Source organism: Myxine glutinosa, chromosome 12 (genome assembly GCF_964187855.1).
Source record: "Myxine glutinosa chromosome 12, kmMyxGlut1.1, whole genome shotgun sequence".
Classification (NCBI taxonomy): domain Eukaryota; kingdom Metazoa; phylum Chordata; class Myxini; order Myxiniformes; family Myxinidae; genus Myxine; species Myxine glutinosa.
This window is the reverse complement of record NC_136272.1, coordinates 110,387,485-110,393,484: the sequence shown is the minus strand read 5'-3', so window position 1 is coordinate 110,393,484 and position 6,000 is coordinate 110,387,485. Positions and strand designations below refer to the sequence as shown.

Below are 6,000 nucleotides of genomic sequence, written 5' to 3'. Positions count from 1 at the left end.
ACTGGTGACCCCGGCTGCTCCCGAACGGATTCGGGGGCTTCAAACGAACATAGCAAGCGCAGTTTCGATCGACCTGCCGTACTTTTGCGAACATTTTCAGAGGCTTCCAACGAGCATGGCGACACCTACATTGGTGACCACAGCTTCTCCCTAACGTATTCGGGGGCTTCAAACAAACGTGGTAAATGCAGTTTCGATTGAACTGCCGGAGTTTTGGGAACAACGGGCGGCCATTTGGTTGGCGCGCACTGCGCTCGGCTCATCCTCTGCGACCAGAGAGGTGAGCCTGCTCCAGGATCCTCCGAAGGAATGCAGTTACGAGACGTTGGTGGCACTGCTGCTCGTCTCCGTGCGCACTGACGTTGGCGGCACGGCTGCTCGTCACCTTCGCGCGCACTGCTGCTCGTACCCTTCACGCACACAGGCCGAGTACTGCTGCTCGTAGCCTTCGCGCGCATTACGGCCAAGCACCTCCTCTGTGACCAGAGTGGTGAGCATTCTCCAACGTGCGCTGCTGCTCACACCCTTCGCGTGCACTACAGCCAAGCACCTCCTCTGCGACCAGAGTGGTGAGCCTTCTCCAACGAGCACTGCTGCTCATCACCTTCGCGCGCACTGACCCGAGCAGCATGGCTGCTCGTCACCTTCGCGCGCACTGACCAGAGCAGCATGGCTGCTCGTCACCTTCGTGCGCACTGACCCGATCAGCATGGCTGCTCGTCACCTTCGCGCAACTACATGCTACAACTACAAATCGCGAAAACTCTACAGCTACAGCTCGCGTGTAGAAAGCTGCAACTCGCGCAACTACTACTCCTACTCTGCAACCTCGGGAGGCCCGCGAGGAACCTCAGCAGCCTCCCCCGAGGCCTTGACCAGCCTCCTCAGTTGGCTCAACCCCAAGGCGGGGCCGTCCCCCGTGCGAGTGCATTCTGGGGGGGGGCGCATGTAGCGGTTACCTTATTGGGACATAATCCACGTGCACGGGCCAGTGGGGCTTTTGATTGTGTGGGCATGACGTATGCGTGGTTGTTGAAGCCACACCCTCCGAAGAGGGTGTTGGCGCTATAAAAGCTGTATGACTTCCGTTCGCGTGAGGATATCTGTCGGAATAAAGGAGCTTTGAGAACACCTAAGAAATGGCCTCGTCTTCTCGTCATCCGCAACTCCTAAACCACCATTTGATGGCACCACCATTTGACCAACAATGGCGCCACCATTTGATGGTGCCACCATTTGACAAACAATGGCGCCACCATTTGACAAACAATGGCGCCACCAATTGACCAACAATGGCGCCACCAATTTACCAACAATGGCGCCACCAATTGACCAACAATGGCGTCACCGTTTGATGGCGCCACCATTTGACCAACAATGGCACCACCATTTGACCAACAATGGCGCCACCATTTGATGGCGCCACCATTTGACAAACAATGGCGCCACCATTTGACCGACAATGGCGCCACCATTTGACCGACAATGGCGCCACCATTTGACCGACAATGGCGCCACCATTTGACCGACAATGGCGCCACCATTTGACCGACAATGGCGCCACCATTTGACCGACAATGGCGCCACCATTTGACCAACAATGGCGCCAACATTTGACCAACAATGGCGCCACCATTTGATGGCGCCACGATCTAACTAACAATGGCACCACCATTTGACCAACAATGGTGCCACCGTTTGATGGTGCCACCAAGTGACCAACAATGGTGCCACCATTTGACCAACAATGGCACCACCATTTGATGGTGCCACCATTTGACCAACAATGGCACCACCATTTGACCAACAATGGTGCCACCATTTGACCAACAATGGCACCACCATTTGACCAACAATGGCGCCACCATTTCTCCAACAATGGCGCCACCATTTGACCAACAATGGCGCCACCATTTGACCAACAATGGCACCACCATTTGACCAACAATGGCGCCACCGTTTGATGGCGCCACCATTTGACCAACAATGGCACCACCATTTGACCAACAATGGCGCCACCATTTGACCAACAATGGCACCACCATTTGACCAACAATGGCGCCACCATTTGACCAACAATGGCACCACCATTTGATGGTGCCACCATTTGACCAACAGTGGCGCCACCATTTGACCAACAATGGCGCCACCATTTGACCAACAATGGCGCCAACGTTTGATGGCGCCACCATTTGACCAACAATGGCACCACCATTTGACCAACAACAGCCACCATTTGACCAACAGTGGCGCCACCGTTTGATGGTGCCACCATTTGACCAAAAATGGCGCCACCATTTGATGGCGCCACCATTTAATGGTGCCACCATTTGACTAACAATGGCGCCAACGTTTGATGGCGCCACCATTTGACCAACAATGGCACCACCATTTGACCAACAACAGCCACCATTTGACCAACAGTGGCGCCACCGTTTGATGGTGCCACCATTTGACCAAAAATGGCGCCACCATTTGATGGCGCCACCATTTAATGGTGCCACCATTTGACCAACAATGGCGCCAACGTTTGATGGCGCCACCATTTGACCAACAATGGCACCACCATTTGACCAACAACAGCCACCATTTGACCAACAGTGGCGCCACCGTTTGATGGTGCCACCATTTGACCAAAAATGACGCCACCATTTGATGGCGCCACCATTTAATGGTGCCACCATTTGACTAACAATGGCGCCACCATTTGATGGCGCCACCATTTGACTAACAATGGCGCCACCGTTTGATGGCGCCACCATTTGACCAACAATGGTGCCACCATTTGATGGCACCACCATTTGATGGCACCACCATTTGACTAACAATGGCGCCACTATTTAATGGTGCCACCATTTGACCAACAATGGCGCCACAGTTTGATGGTGCCACCATTTAACCAACAATTGTGCCACCGTTTGATGGTGCCACCATTTGACCACCAATGGCGCCACGGGGTTTGAACCACACTGGCCTCCCAGACTCGGATCGAACACGCCATCAGAAACAACTTGGACCAATGATCGTTCAAACGTGTACTCATCGGTTGATTATTACGCATCAACATTATGGCGTCAAAATCGGTAGTTATAGCTTCAAATGAAGGTGTGTGAGTAAACTAACAATTTGCTTGTACCGTCTAATCCCTGCAGTTGAGGCCCCAGACACACGCGCTGCACATTATTGCGAATAAGGAGACGAACCTTTATAAAAACCGACCCACTTTTCACCCCCATTGACGACGAGCCCGTGCACAATGCTTCCAAGACCAAATTGAAAGCATGCTCCGAATGAGGCACAATGGACATGAGAATTAACGGCCATGATGTCTCATTTTCAGAAACCGCCAGGAGCGTCGTGTCCTTTCCCAGGGCACTCTCGAGTTCACCTGAAAGACTTTAAGTGCACGCAGTATAATTCCAGCCATTGTTGCAGTGTAATCCTGTTTGCACCAAAGCTCGAGTTTAGGCGCTCTGCAGACAATGGAATGCAATTACAGAGCCCCCTCATCAATGCCCCTCAACACACGTCACTTTCAAAGTATCGATTTTGGACGAACATTTACTTGACCGTCCTTGAAACCCAACTCGATACAATACTCGAGTTACAAACTCAGGAGGAGGTTGTTCTTTAAGCCTCCCTCCCCCGTCCCCTCGTTGTGGGCGGCCAACATTTGATGCACCCATCAAAGTGGACCGTAACACAAAAGGCTGTCGTGATCCTTTGTCTTTTACGACCGTAAGCACCTGCCAGCAAGAAGCGCAGTTGTTCAAGCAAACCTTTTGTTGTGCGCAGTTTAATCTACCCAGCATTCACCGTGATTAACTTATGACGTCACAGACGGACAGCCGATTATTTCAACTTGATTAGTTGAACGTCCTCAGAACGCATTACAGTAATTGTGAGCTGGAAATAAAGGTGTATATGGTGATAAAGGTGTATATGATGATGAAGGTGCATATGGTGATAAAGGTGTATATGGTGATAAAGGTGTATATGGTGATAAAGGTGTATATGGTGATAAAGGTGTAGCCTGGTGTTGGCTTAGCGGTTAGGGTGCCGGCTTGGGATCCTAGGTTCGAATCCCGGTCAATCACTGAATTAACGCTAGGTGGGTTGACTCAGCCTATCATCCTTCCAAGGTCGGCAAATTGAGCACCAGCTCACTGGTAATTCCCTGTGTGTCGCAAGAGGTGGCTATCAGGGTTGGCGGCAGGAAGGGCATCAGGCCATAAAACATTGCTTCAAAAAAGGGGACCACGGTGCCCAAAAAAAAAAAGGCCAACCCCTGCTCTGTGGGGAAAAATTGCCTCTAAAGGTGGTTCATGGTGATAAAGGTGTATATGGTGATAAAGGTGTATATGGTGATGTGTATTTGGTGATAAAAGTGTATATGGTGTGTGTGCACTGTGAAGGAGATCATACACCAATGGACAGAACCCATTTGAAAAATATTGCACACTATTTTAAAAAATTATCTATTAAAAAATATTTAAATAATTTTTTTATTTAAATAAATTAATATTTATTAAATATATATATTTTTTAAATGTAAAAAGATTTCACAGCAAAAACTATATTTAAAAATAATGGACAAACCCCCATTTAAAATATATATTGTTATGGATCCGGGGGACGGCACTCCCGTTAGCAAGGGGGGGTTAATCCCCTTGTCCTGTTAAGCTGGCCGTCTCCGCCGGTCCTGGACGTATGACGTCACTGATGGCCGATGGTACGTAGGGTCGTAAGCACAAATTAGTCTTAATACCTAAGTATTACCACCGGCCGTCAGCGAGGAAATACTCCCGCCCGTGCCGCAGCGTAATTGATGGATTGCGCCGAGCGAGCGAACTGCGGCGCGGGCCGTTAACAATGACTAAACCCGATTGCGAAGCGGTTCGGCCAAAATCGCACCACAGGAACTCAATGGGGAAATCACTAAAGCAATCGGACGAGAAGGAAACCAAACGGGTAAGAAATAACAGGGATTTATTAATTATTTACACAAAAAACAAAACCAAGGAAGAGAAGAACGAAAGTAATATACAGAAAATGGAAGGAGCAGAAGGACACAGAGCAATTCCTTAGAACAAGCTTAACTTATTCCCTGGGACAAGACGAACAGAACAAACTCACGTACACTAATGGGGGTTCTCAAGCAGGAATGGCGGGAAAGATGAGAAGGGCAGACGGTCCAAAGAGCGGGCAGCAGGGAGGTCCGGGGATCGCGGCACGATGTCGAGGTCTGCGTGCACGCACTTGTTCAGCCACGAAAAACCCGGTCGTCAGTGCTGGTTGGTATCGCGAGCAGGGGGTGCCGATTCTCATTCGCCGCAGGACGTTCGCGCCAAGCAAATGAATTAACGATCCTCTCTCAACTTGTGCTCCTTGCTCATGCGTCTCTCTCCCTCTCCCTCTCGTAACTTGCTCAAGCGCCTCCCTCCACAGAACTGCGGTGGGGGCTTTGCGCAACGGGTTATATGGCCACCTTGGGACCTTCCCGAAATCGCCAGATCTTTCTCTGCCACGCCCTTGGAAGCCAAACCCACCGGGCCCTGGTTGGTCGGCAAGAACTGGCTGACTCCACCTTTGATGACGAGGGCTCCCTGGCTCCACCTTGTATGATGAGGTGGGGCCACGCCTTTCTTATCCGAGATGGAGCACATGGGCAATGGCGTCTTGGGCACTGAAAAACGAGCGCAAGCCAGAGCGGCGAACGCCACCTTACTGGCACTTTTAGGAGGCCATGGGGATATTGGATGGGATCTATCTTATTTGATTTGATGCAACGGAGAGTCAATTATTGGACACACGGCCTTACCTGGAACACAGAATAACGATATAACTACGAAAGGGCCTATGATTTGCTACGTGTTGCAATGTGGACTAACTAAGGTGCAATTAGTTCAATTAACAGCCAATTAAGGGGAAATGTACACAGGGGTTATTTATAAGGGAATTTACTACTAAATTTACATGTGAAGGTTCTAAAAACCGCAA

General features: G+C 50.2%; 1 long non-coding RNA gene across 1 annotated transcript in view; it reads right to left on the bottom strand.

Annotated features, from left to right (window-relative positions):
- Window positions 1-6,000, bottom strand: part of LOC137412410 (uncharacterized) — a 48,965-nt gene that overhangs the window by 20,225 nt on the left and 22,740 nt on the right. The gene's annotated exons all lie outside the window — the stretch shown is intronic.